At 40.3% G+C, this 14,041-nt stretch overlaps 1 protein-coding gene across 2 annotated transcripts in view; it reads right to left on the reverse strand.

Moving 5' to 3' along the window:
• Positions 1-11,735, reverse strand: part of LOC120557962 (sodium-coupled neutral amino acid transporter 3-like) — a 44,208-nt gene extending 32,473 nt beyond the window's left edge. Inside the window, exon 1 of one of the 2 annotated variants that reach the window (XM_039798710.1) lies at positions 11,083-11,735. The gene's annotated coding sequence lies outside the window, so the exon portion shown is untranslated. The remainder of the gene's footprint in view (positions 1-11,082) is intronic. The other variant, XM_039798711.1, reaches the window with a different exon arrangement.
• Between the last annotated feature and the right edge of the window lie 2,306 nt (positions 11,736-14,041).

Below are 14,041 nucleotides of genomic sequence, written 5' to 3' on the forward strand. Positions count from 1 at the left end.
CTTAGATGCTCCTCATCTCCAGGGTTCCTATAAGCTGCTGTGAGATACACACGTCAGAGACTATGAAATGATGCAGGACGTGGCAGTGCATTTAAATATTCACTGTCATGTGAAAGGTATTATATCACAGCAACCCAAATTTTTCAGACAGAGTCTCTAATCAGGATTATTCTTTATGTTCAAAGCAGTAAAAAAAAAAAAAAAAAAAGGTATAATTTGCCCTTAAATCTCCTTTGATGGTTCGGTAACCAACATTTCCTTATAAAAGGAATGCATGCTGATGTGTGTAAGTACTGTATGGAATGGTGAACTGCATGGCACACTGTCAATGAAGCAGTTATCTGGCTTCATGCACATCACCAGACATAATCATTTATCTTATGCATGCATAACTGATATAAAACTAACAACATTTATGCAAAATCATGGACAAGATCTCTGATGCACAGGTTGGATTATTTACTTTACACAAGAATGGGACGGACAGACAGACGGATGAAAAACCCACACACATAATGCATCCAGCCATAACAAGTTGGTAACCAGAGAATATAAGGAGCTTCATGCTTCAATGGCTATTTAATGACAATATAAATATATCTATAGTGCATTTTGAGTCACTTGTTTGGTCACTCAATTTGTGTATTTTTTCTTTGTGAGACTCGAAGAGGCCAATGTTTTGTCTCCTGCCCTGACTGGCGTGCTGTAGCTCAAGGAAGTCTGCACTACAACGTGAGGCAGCATCCAGTAAAGAGTGAGGCATCAGCCAGTGTGGATTGTGTTTAGTGTCTCATGACACGCCTACGTGAGAGCCCCAGCCTGGTGACTCGTTGAAAATGTAATTTATTTATAGGTTCACACAACTCTTTCTGTCACTCTGGCTCAACTCTGACACTAGACACCCCACAGACATGAAGGGACAATAGAGCAATGTATAACCACACATGGTAGTTCAGAGACTTCTTTAAAACAGTGCAAGAAGGACAAGTGAAAGGTACAAACAGCTATTGGGATGGGCTTGAGGATATAAGTAAAGTCCTATGAGATAAAACAAAAGGGGAGTGGTAAGATGCAGGACTAAAGTAATCAATACAATGTGAAGGGTCAGATTTATGTACATTAAGTGCAGGGAGATGAGCCTTGCTTAAAGGTGCAGTAGGTAAGACTTATAAAACTAACTTTCTGTCATATCTGCTGAAAATGACCCTATGTTCGAGTAGAACTACATGAAGCAGGTAATGTAAAAAAAAAAAATCTGGCTCCTCTGGCACCACCTAGAGCCTGTAGTGCAATTTGCAAAAATCCACCGCTCCCTGTTCAGAGGCACCAATCATGGCCAGAGGGGGTGTCTAACTGTGTGTTAATCACTGCTCATACACACGCATTAATTCTCCCTTGTGGGGGGAGGGGCTTAGGAGATCGTTTTGGGCTTTAGCGGAAAGGGGGGAGGGACTGAGAAATTGTCGATGTTCAAAGTCCTGGATCTGAGCAATCCTAACTACAGCACCTTTAAATTTGCGCTAGTAGCATCTGATTCGCTCAATGAGAGACAAACTGCACACACTGCAATGTCTTCTCAAAAGAATTAGATTGCTATAGAGCATTAGCTAAATTCAAATCCCACAAAACCAGAACTTTCCATCCTCTATTTGTTTGGTGCTGTAAAATAGTAAAATTTGGTCTTTGTTTATTATTACTGCACTTTTTCTTTCTATTTATGCATGCACGTATTCATTAATTTGTTAATGCAGTTCCCAGTAAAATATTTCGGAGATATTTCCATTCAAAACTGGTTCTTGGCAAATTGTGCGAATGTTATCAAATCCAGCGGAATCTATAGTCAAGCAGATTTTCTCCTGTTATTTTGCGCAATCCTTCATTAAGCGCATTGGCCTTAGATGACAGTCAAATTGTAGCTCCAGGGTGCAGTTTATGTTTAACACATAGTAGAACACACACACACACACAGTGTGCACACACTCCAGGTGCAGAATGGACCTAAAGCGTAGTAAATTTAAGTAATTGCGAGAAAGTGTGCCCAAACAGCAACAGAAATCAAAATTGAGAAATGCAAAAAAAGGGGAATTCATTTAAGGTATCAACAGTGTGGATACAAATACTGTTCACAGTGAGGATGCTGAATGCCATGTTGCTCTTGAGGTGATGAACTTCTTTAAAATATTTGACAGGTTGTTAAGATGCTGTACAGTCCCACGTCTGCTTCAATAACATACTTTATATAGAGAGCAAATTATTCACTTGATTTGAATGTGACCTCAGCCTTCATCCCCTCTGTGCAGAACACAGTAACACTGTGCTATGCTGCTGCTTAATAAGCAAAACTGCAAATTAACTGTTAACAAGCACCTTTTATAACATATTTTACATACACTACACTGACTATGTGTACACCTAAGTGTTTTCTTACAAGATGGCACATTGTGTGTTCTAAAAAATGTGTTATACACATTGCAACAAGAAAAATATATAGCCCAGACATGGGCCGGTATGAGATTCTGACGGTATGATAACCTTCAGCAAAAATATCACGGTTTCACGGTATTGCAGTACTGCAATTACAGCTTTAAAATGTATTATTTTCAAATGTCTGCGTAAAAAAAATACACTGCACTGTCCTTGAAGACTAAAATAAAATAATAAATAAAAAACAGTGCATACCACAGGAATGGTATATCAGAAAGTTTTAGTGCTTTTGAAACCGTGACTTTTTCAAGCTACAGTATACCTTGAAACCGATAACCGACCCATGTCTAGTCTTTTGCAGAAGGGAATCATAGGGGCAGAGTGAAAAGTCATAGCCAGGAAGGTGTATACCTGAAGTTAAATTTTCACACATTAGAAAAACAGGATGAATTTATGGAAAAGTGATTAGATGGCGATAAATTGCATGATCAGATTAAGGCTTCTTGCCAAAGCAGTAAATTACTGGGACAGATGTAATTGTGTTTTTTGTTTTCTTAGAACTTAAAAAAAAAAAAAAAAGGAAATGTATTTGCCCTTGCATATTATCTGAATGAATAAAGTAAGGGTGATGAGAACTGGACAGTCTGTCTGTCTGGACAGTAATACAATGTTGGCATGATAATGCCAAATCAAATTTAGCCTGTTCACAGACTACTGTCAAATACAGCACTGGAAGCAAATGCCAGTATACTCACTGACTGATGAGGAAGCTTACAAGTCATGGTGAAAGCAAACACGATTTGCACACTGTTCAAAACCAGATGTTTTTTAACCATCAACACCTCAATGGTCAATTTAGAATTTGCTACATCTGTCTCACAGTTAATCAATATACCATCCTCAAAAAAACTACTATCCAAAATCTACAGAATAGTGATGCAGACAGACACCACTATAAGTCTACCAGGTAGACTCTACCTTCTGCTAAATGGGAATCGGATCTATCTATTTCCACCGATGCCAATTTCTGGACCCAAGTCTGCAAAAATACCTTTCTCATGACCAAAAACACTAACTCGCAGCTAATACAATACAAGACTATCCACAGGACGGAAATTATTTCACATGGGTTTCAATTCAGACATCTGTACACACTGCACACAGAACTGCCCGGACACATATATTCATGCACTCTGGCACTGTACTCCTATTAAACAATTCTGGGAAAGAATTACAGGGCTCCTTTCCACCTTCCTTGGCTACCGCATCCCAACTTCCCCATCTCTCTGTCTGCTTGGAGATACCTCCACAATCAACCTGAACCATCTTAGCAATAAAACTTTGCTTGTTGCGCTAGCTGTTGCCAAGAAAACCATCCTCATGAACTGGAAAACAAAGAACAAAATTCATATCTCTATCTGGAAAAACCTATTATTGAATCACATCTCACTAGAACTATCAAAGAGCCCATCTCATAACTCAAAAGACTCTCCAAATTCTTAAAGTCATAGCTTGTATGGCCTGCTCTGCCTGAGACCCAGTTTTCGTGAAATCACCTACCATTAACCTTATCAAACATGCCCCATACACCATCACCGCTCATGCCACATCAATACATAATAAAGCATTCTAAACAAATTAGTAGGATTGGGATCTTTTTTTTTTCTCTCTTTCTCCCCCAGCCCCACTACCTACCACAAATTGCTTCTCTATGTTTCCTCCCCTCAATAGTTTAACATCAATCTGCGGTTTCCCTCTGTGCTGCTCTGGCCCCCGGGGGCCCGGGACTGGCTGCCTTCTGGGGCAGTTGGGTGGATGAGTTGGAGGGGGGTGCCTACCCTGAGGGGGGGATGTATGCCCGGAATGGCCTCCCTGCCGCCGCACCTCCGCAACCCTCTTCCTCCCCTGTGACTGCCCGGGCCGGCTCCACTCTGCACACCTCACTTTTTAATGCTCCTCACACTACATGTCTATCATTCACACTCCCATTCAAGAAAACAACAACCAAATCAACTAGGAATAGGGCTCGGTGGGGGGCCTGAAGAGACCCTGCGCAGTCGCGCCCCACCTCTTTTAATGCATCACATATTAGAAGAGGCACATAATCAGTCCATAGGAAATGCTTGAGGAGAGACCGTCAGTTGGATAACAACTGTTGTCTGGGATGGGGAGGGCGGGGGTGCGGTGGTTCTGGCATCATTTGCCCTTGGACGCCCCACTCCTCTCCCCTCGGAAGCCCTGTGCCAAATAGTGGTTGTATACTGTATGTTACATGTGTCTTGGGTTATGTAGGTTTTGTGGGTATTTGTAATTATTTGTATAACACCTATGGCAAAACTTAATAGAAAAAAACAACAACATGTTTTTAGTATAGCTATATAAATATGAAAAGTTTCTGACAAGCAACTTATCACACAACCCCGCTGACACACTGCAGGTTAGCTTCATTTGGGAGTTCCCTTAAACTAGCTTTTTTTAACAATTAAAAATACAACAGAAAAATAAATTAAAAATACATGTGTCACTACTCTGGTGGACAAACAATAAAAATGGGGACTGTTTCAAAACATATTTTTGGCATTTCTGTACTTCAATGTCTTGTCATTTATCAAATTAAATATCCGCTGACACCAATATGTCTTCAATGAATTAAGATCAGCCAATATATATCAGCCTTGCCGATTCATCAATTAAGTTCGGATGGAAAGTTCTTAGACCACTCCTGCAGAATTATTCACTTCTACGCCACTGATCTGTATGTTCAGTATATTTCATACAATCGTCGCATCATAAGTACATCACTAAATATAGGACTTTTGGAGTGTATTTGGCTTTGTTGGGGGGTAAACTATGAGTGGTTGGAACATACTGAACACACAAATCAAAGTATTCCTTTTAACGTTGTTTAAAAGAGAAACCTGGTTTTCACTTAGTTTGGGCATACGATGAAGCAAAAGCCCTCCGCCCATGTTTCATCTCAATGTCAGGCTGTCTAATAATAATAATAAAAGTTATACTGTCAGTATAAAATACCTCACAATACCAATGACTCTGGACTTTGGACCAATGTGTAAGATCTAGCTTTAAGAAGTCCGTGTTTATAGTGCTGCAACTAGCCATTATTTTTATCATCAATTCATCAGTATCATCATTCATTCATTTATTTGTATTTCTGTGTCATGCCATAACATTTGGCCCACATGGGATTACAATTCAATTCATTTTCTTAATGATTTGTCTACAAAACATCAGAAAACAGTGGAAAATCACATTATCCTAGGGCACGAGGTGACATCATCAAATGTCTTGTTTTGTCCAACTAACTTATCAGTTGAGAACCTTAAATCATTAAATGTTTGGCATTTGTGCTTAAAGAATCACTTAAATGATTAATCGTTTATTAAAATAGTTGCAGTTTAATTTTCTTTTTGATCGATTAATCGTCTAATTGTTGCAGATCTATTTGTTTACCTAACAGGTCTTACTTGATAAAAAAGCATATAAATTCTGTCTCCTTCTTAGGATAGTAAGTGCCTCCATAAGCGAATTGTCTAAGGCCTGAACAAAAAAAGACAGCGATGACACAACCTCAACACAGAAACAGTTCTATTAGTTAAAACAATAGGACAGGATGCAATCAGCCAACCAGCCTTCCATTCAGACAGTCCTCCCTCAACATCACACTGTTCAATGCCAGCTCTGTCTTCTCTCAATAATGCGCCCTGAAACAAAGTACCATCTTTCCTGTTTCCTCCTCATCACATGGGTGGAGACCAAAAGAAAAAGAGTGCATCGTGTGGGCGAATGCATTCATTCAGCTGGAAATACAACACACACAGTGTTTGACCACCAGGGTGGATGTTGCACTGCTGACTCTGTCACATGCTGCAGCAGCACTATGGACGTCCAAATCCCAATCAGAGAACTCCTGAGCACAGCAGGCTGTAAGCAGATCAATGTAAGGCTTAAGTATCAAATCTCTATAGAACTAAGAATTGTGCTAAGTACAACAAGCCAACGATGAATAATGAGCAAAAATTCCGCTCTAGCTGAGATTCAGAAGATTGTATAAAGACTTTGGACTTTGTATGGTGGCCCAATAGTGAGACTTTCCTCTATCTGTCCTTCTGAAGTGTCTTTGGCAATTTAATCAAGCCATACAAAAACCAAGAAAGACTCACACCAACCGACCGCTTTACTCCGGCTTCCTCCTGAGGAGGACACATGAAAGAAATGCACTAGGGCAGTGGTTCCCAACCTGGGTGTCTGGAATAAAATGTTTTGGTAAACTTTGCTTTTCTTGACTGTATAGTGTTATCTATTCGGGCCTAATCAATCAATCATGAAAAACAATTACTCTTCAATTGAACTGCACACAGCTCATGAAAACGGACCCTTTGAGGAACCACTGCAATATTAGGATGGATATGGTATAATGCATGCAGTCCCACTTTGATAAAACAGTGCATGTGCATTTTTCAGCCAATGTGAAGTTTCAATTACATAAGTCAGCTGCTCCCATTGGACATGGATGTGAGACTCTGCTCAATCTACTGCTGATAACTGGACAGCAAAGTGTTGAGTGTATAATAATTTCTCCTACTTAGGATAAATGCCAGCCTATTGGCTAGATGAGCTCTGAGTGGTATAGCCTTATGCAAGCTGCAATTTTGTATCAGTGATATCCGTCAGTCCACACAACTCTTTCAAAAAAACAATTGACGCATAGAATATGTACAAATACTGGGATAATGACTAGGGACAATAAAATAAGCCTGCTTGCCCTCAAAGGCATAGATATAACTTTGGGCCTAGACTTTGTTATCCTATCATTTTCAGTCTTTCAAAACCACAAATCAGATCACCTATCTACTGACAAAATATTACTTTGACTGTGGAAATACAACATATTGTATATATATTTGATTGATTGATGATTTTGTAACCAGTGAAAGGGTTGAGTTAAAGGAACACGCCGACTTATTGGGAATTTAACTTATTCACCGTAACCCCCAGAGTAAGACAAGTCGATACATACCCTTCTCATCTCCGTGCGTGCTGTAAGGCTGTCTGACGGCTCCAGTATTAGCTTAGCCCAGCACAGATCCTGCAGGTAACTGGTTCCAACTAGCCTACTGCTCCGAATTGTGACAAAAGTGACAAAAAAACGCCAACATGTTCCTATTTACATGTTGTGATTTGTAGAGTCACAGCGTGTACAAAAAAAACAACGTAACATGAGACACAGCCGTCTTCTATCCCTAAACAAACCGGGAACTATATTCTCAGACAGGCTTGCTGTGAGCATATCACTCCGCCCAAGTACTATATTCTTCCGCCTGAGAATATAGTTCCCAGTTTGTTTACGGTTAGAACGAAGATGGCTGTGTCTCATGTTACGTTGTTTACTGCCCGCTAAATAATTATGTAAAAAATAAGGACATGTTGGCGTTATTTGTCACTTATTCGAGCAGTAGGATTGCTGGACCATTCACCTGCCTGTTCTGTTATGGGCTGATGCCGCTGGAGCCGTCAGACAGCTTTACAGCACGCAAGGAGATGAGAAGGGTATGTATCGACTTGTCTAACTCTGGGGGTTACGGTGAATAAGCTAAATTCCCAATAAGTTGGCGTGTTCCTTTAAGGTAATGCTTCTGTTTGCCTTGTTAAAATCCCTGTTAAACCTCAAGTCCAGACAAAAGCTTGTGTCCTTTCATAGTTTAATACCGTCCACAAAGTCACAGCAGGGTGTTCATTTCTTCTGACAGTGAACTAAATTGCATTCTAACTGACTGAACTGAACAATCCCTTCATGTTTTCTTTTTACTCCTGCAGAGGTAAACCAATACTGCTGCAGGATAAGAATATTTCACATGGACCCAGAGCTTTGATCAAATCAAACAGGAACTAAGTGGATATCTGTGTCTATGTATCATCCAATAGTGAAGAAAAGAAGAGGTAGGACAAGGAGCCATGAACTTTTCTCATCCACTCACCCGAGACTGAAAGCGAAGAACAAATACTAAGAAGACTATTGATATCTTATTTACTGCAGGCCATGATTTGAATGTGATCTACTACAGTAGTTGTGAATGAGTCTGTGCCCTTTGTTGCATAGCGCTCGCTACTTTCTCTTTGAACTCTACCCTCTTTCCTTGTCAATCGATACATTTCGTAATCAACCACCAGGGTGTTGACATTTGTTACTCTCTCTTTGAACTCTACCCTCTTTCCTTGTCAATCGATACATTTTGCAATCAACCGCCAGGGCATTGACATTTGTTTCACAATATCTTTTCAAGCTCTATTCCAATATTCAGCGGTGTACACACATGCATATGCATAACCACACGTCACCTGACCAAGGTTACTATAGTTTTGCATTTTTCATTAGTTTTATTTCGGTTTGACTTTTTGTTTTCAAATTCAGTTTAGTTTTAATTAGTTTTTAAAGCGGGTTTGCTAGTTTAGTTTAGTTTTTATTTTTTGAAAATGCTTAGTTTTAGTTTAGTTTTTATTAGTTTTAGTCTTTTTTTGTAATATAGTGTTATTTTTTCTGTTGGATTTGCTTTGCATTCTCGTTTACCTTGTTAAGGTAAGCTAGGTTAGCCTCCTTGTGTGAGCTTCTCAAATGTACTTTTAAATTCGTGGGGGTTTTCCTTTTAATAAATTGTCCACATATTTTACCACCTTCCACTGCAAGGCACTTGCTATTATCTGACACAGTCGTAATCAAATAGGACTCTGCCGCTTTCTTCAGACTTTCAGTACCGCCATGATGCCAGGCGAGGGGCACGGACATGTTGTGTTCAATTTAACGTGGAATGTCGGAATTTCTGGGTTTCCAGTCGTAAACTATGTCTACGGGAAATGTCATGGTCGGAAAGATATAACGTTATTTGCTCTATGAAAGACATTGACAAAGACGAAAACTAAGGACATTTACTTGATTATTTTATTTTATTTTAGTTAGTTTTGCAAACAGACATTACAGTTTTAGTTTAGTTATTGTTTCTTTGTAATGCCTCGTTTTTATTTTTATTTCAGTTAACGACAATGTTTTTTCCCTCCTAGTTTTCGTTGTGTTTGCACCTGACACATGCTTTCATTCTCATACATGTAAAAAGATACAGTCTGAATCACACAGATGCAGGTGTTAATCACACACCAGATCAAAAGCTCAGCACGCCCCAATGCTGGCTGAGGCTGGATCAGTCTGGTCAGTGTTCACACTGTGATTTCATTCTGGAATGGGGTTTGGACAGAGGCAGCACATGGCCCCACGACGAGCCAGAGAGAGGAATCAGTCAACTATAATGGCAGAGGGCAAGCGGGCCAGACATGAGCTCTCGCAAGCTCCGGACTGTAAAGTCTAGTAGTCACAGTCTCACCTGCTGCCCACAAGCCCTTGAGGTGACTCATCGTGGAGTAGTAAATGACTGGGGACTTTGCCTGCTGCAGGTGACTCCAGAAGCCATGCTGCTGTGGAGAGTTTTATCATGTGAACGGATGTTTTGCACCTAGCCTAGCTGGAAAATAAATATATTTGCTCAATGTAATTGTATGCATATATACTGCCTTTACAAGAAATCTGGTTTACTATGTGTATGTTTGACACTTCAGTTATTACATGTATTGCCTTAAATCAGACCAATCAAACTAAGCAGCATTTTCCTCTGCCAATAACATCAGATATAGATATATATATATATCTGTATATTATTTAAGGGATGTTGGTCTCTTCCTAGTCAGACTTGGCATCCCACCAAAAGCATGGGTGTCAGTCAGACTAGGCAAGATCACCAAGCATGAAGACCAGATGGCACCTGTAGCCGAGCTGTGACATGGTGTGAGACAGCTGTGGATGCTTCACTTAAGACTTAAAAATAGAACAGGCAATCGAAAAATGATGCTTTAAAATGTCCAATGCACTTGCAGAAGAATGGCTCTGTAGCAACTCAGCCACTGAATGCCTCAAACGTGCATTCTCAACAATGTCATTTCCAGTCCTCAGTGCCATACATCCAGTGGCCTAAGTGTTCAGTTTGGAGAGCAGGTCATTTGAAAATACTAAGAAGAAAGGTCATGGAGGAGCTTCCAGTATGTCCCTTCAATGCCCAAGTTTAATCTTACTAAGCTACTCTACTTGATCACGGTGAGAGGTTATCACTGGAATGACTGATTTAATCTGAGGTTTCGCTCTAAACAGAGGAAACATTTATCCAGTGGTGTAAAAGATTTATACAGATGCTAAGATAAGCCCCAAGGAAGAAAGCATTTATATAAAAAAGGGGTCTGTGTAGTCCAAATGGGAGCACTATTACCCATGAAGATCAAGTGCACGGTTGGTAATGTCTCCTCTCTACGGCTGGTTATCTTGCGACCGAGGACCTTTCATTTCGCTTGAATAAAACAACCTTAACAACGTTATCTTGACTTTTACTTCCATTAATTACTCCCATTAGGTAAATGTCACACGCGGATTTAGCATGCGGGGTTATGTTGCACATACACGCTCAATGAGCGTCGTTTCTTCTTTGTATTCTAATATTTAAGTCCCCATATTTGTGGGAAAAAAATCTTCGTTGGTAAGTTGAAATGCGTCGTGAGGGCTAGACATCAACGTTAAAACTTACAATCGGCTTTTAATTGCCTTACCAGAGAAGTACCCGTGTCCTCATCCAACTCCAAATATCACCACACAGATCTTGCCTCCGCTTGCAGTGTCTTCCAGCCTCTGTCCCGCTACGTCCGTCCGCCTTCCCTCCAAACTGCGTTCATGTCATGTGTTTTTTTCCACTAAATTGTAATCGTAATCTTCTCAAAAGTGGGATGTGAAGAGAGCCCGGGTTCCGCCTACCGCACGCACAGCGACCCCAATCAAATTATTGTTGTGTGTATGTTGCGAAGCCAGCGCGCGCAGGGGACACGAGAGCCCCCTATTTGGCACGCGCCTTTTTAATCGTCTGGAAATGATGACCCGCGCTATATTGATATCGTCGGTCGGTTAAAGGGTCATCCCCGCTGCTTTTAACTTGTTGGAAATGTAACTGTCATTACACACGACGATGGTGGCGGGGTAAATTCCATGTTCATGGATTTATCGTCGGGCTTGAGCGCGCATTATGAGACAATGAGATAGCGAGTGGTCGCGAGGAGACCGCACGCATCATGCATTTATTTAATCTACTCGATAGTTTCCCCTTTTTAATTCGGGCCAAACATATAACTCGCGCGGGCCTTTAAGGAAAATCGAACCAATTGCAATGCTATTTTTTTTGACACGCAATCAACAACGTAAACAGCTGCCTGCATGAGCCATGTGCCACAAAAGCTCACTGTTGCTTACGCACATATATACGCACGCTCCTTTTCTAGGTCATCGTTGGTAGCGCGTTTTGATGTCACATCGCTCCGGGGATCGTCTCTTTTCTCTCTGCTCTTGCTCTATCCAAGCGAGGAAGACACACACACCTGCAGTCAAATTAGATCAGGTTCCCTCATCCTGTGAACCTTCATCTGTATTCATGTAGGGCGGGCACATTTTCTATACAAAATAAGGCATTAAAATACCCAACCTGCATACAAACACGCACATATACACAGCCTACCTGTATTTGCAAACATGCATTATCTTTTTCCCAATGCATTTATCAATCATGAGACATTTTACACTTTCTCTCACAAATGCCATTCTGTCATTTCACCCCAGAATGAACCAGAAAGCACAGTTTCCTTTGAAGCTGTGGCAGTAAACCTGACCTTGTGGAAAACGGAGGACATTTAACCTCTGGGACATATAAGCTCAGCATCAGCTCTGAGGTTGACACAGTGGGGAATGGCTACACATAGAGGAAAGGGCCAGAGATGCTGAGAAAGTGGCTGATGCATCCCAGGGGTCAGCAGAGGAGCTCAACAGATGTATGCTAGTAGTTCAAAGACAGACTCTCAAGTGCATGTGCTTTAATCTATGGTTTCATTTTGAGAGCACTGTCCTCTGGTTGTTCCTATTCCTGTTCACAAATAACACATTGGTATGCTAAGTTAAGCGCTGTCAACTAATGAGGAGGAGAGGGTAAACGCAAAGGCCATCTGGCAACTGGTTCTGGAGGCAAAGCGTTTTCATTCAGCTGTATGAACTCCCCCTGTTCTTTCTTCTTTTAATGGTGTGTACCAGTCTCACCTTGCCTCACCTATCTGTCAGCTTAAAAAGTGATGCATGCATAGTGCTCCAGAGGACTTTCTGACTGCCAAGAGCACTGCACAGCAAGGTGTAACCATAGAAACAGGGTGTAGAAAAGGTCTGCAACAGCCCAAGTTAGATGACCACTTAGCAGGGCTGCTAATGAAGTATGGCAGCAATTAATGTATTTTAGCTCACAAATGACATTTATATGTCAGGGTCCTCTGAGCCTATTACTGGTAATTTAAGTAGCTTACTACACTGAACACATTGCACAAAATACTTATTCCAGATAGTAATACATGGTTGTTCTAATGTTATCCACACACAAAAACATATAACAAAACAAAAAGAAATAGAAAAGTCTACAGCCATGCTATTGGTTTTTGTCAGGCTGCAGCCTAATTTGGCACAGAGCTTTGAGCTAAATGATAGAGTCACCTTGCTAACATGCTCCCAATTACAATGTTAGCATGTTGATGTCCAGCAGGTATAATGTTGACCATGTTAACCATCTTGGTTGCATGCTAACATTTGCTACACAGCTCTAAACACAGAGGCTGCTGAGGCTGATGGGAAATGCATTAGTCAAAAACCAAAGTATTGGACAAACTGATTTTGTTTTCTGTTTTAGTTTTGGAGTTATTTTAATCTGGACCAAAATGGTGGATTGACCAACCAACCAACCAACTGACAAACATTGCCATGAAAGGCACACAAAAGGTACATTAAAATAACTTGCAGTTAGTTGGCAGGTGATTGTTAATGTGCATAATGATCAGACAGATTCTTCTTTTACCCTATGAAACTAACAAACTATAATTTATACAGAAGAATACAGATTACGTAAAACATTAACATTTAATGAGGGCCTTGCTCGATATATGATAATTTCAATGGCACTTTCACTATTTTGAACATCATTTTATTACTGCTATTTTTGACAACAGAGTCTTTTAGTCAAAACAACTCATTATGATTTGTTGATCAAAAGCAGTTTCATTCTTGCTCTCACGAAAAGACGTATTCGTAAAGAAAGGGTTAAGTCATCTTTGTACAAACTACAATACACACACTATTGTACCCGGTGCATTACACCAAGAAAGCAGTACAGCCTTCGCAACAGCTTTGAATGGATTTCTGAAAACAATGGTGTCTGTGACTTCTAGGAGGTCAGGAAAACCTGCATAACAATGTAAGACCTTATAACTTTGGTGACTGTAAATAAATGGATGTAGACTTTTCAAAGGCACGTCTAGAAAAATTGAACAAAATCAAATGTGCCAACTATTTTTAAACAGTTTAAAATTAACCTGCACCCTAACATAAATTGTGTCTATAATCTTCACTTGATAACTTTCAATGAGATCTTTTTTTTTTTTTTTTTGAATGAGGGTCTTTTCCAAGGAGCTCCCTCACAAGTTTGGACTTTTT

This window comes from Perca fluviatilis, chromosome 4 (assembly GCF_010015445.1).
Source record: "Perca fluviatilis chromosome 4, GENO_Pfluv_1.0, whole genome shotgun sequence".
Taxonomy (NCBI): Eukaryota; Metazoa; Chordata; class Actinopteri; order Perciformes; family Percidae; genus Perca; species Perca fluviatilis.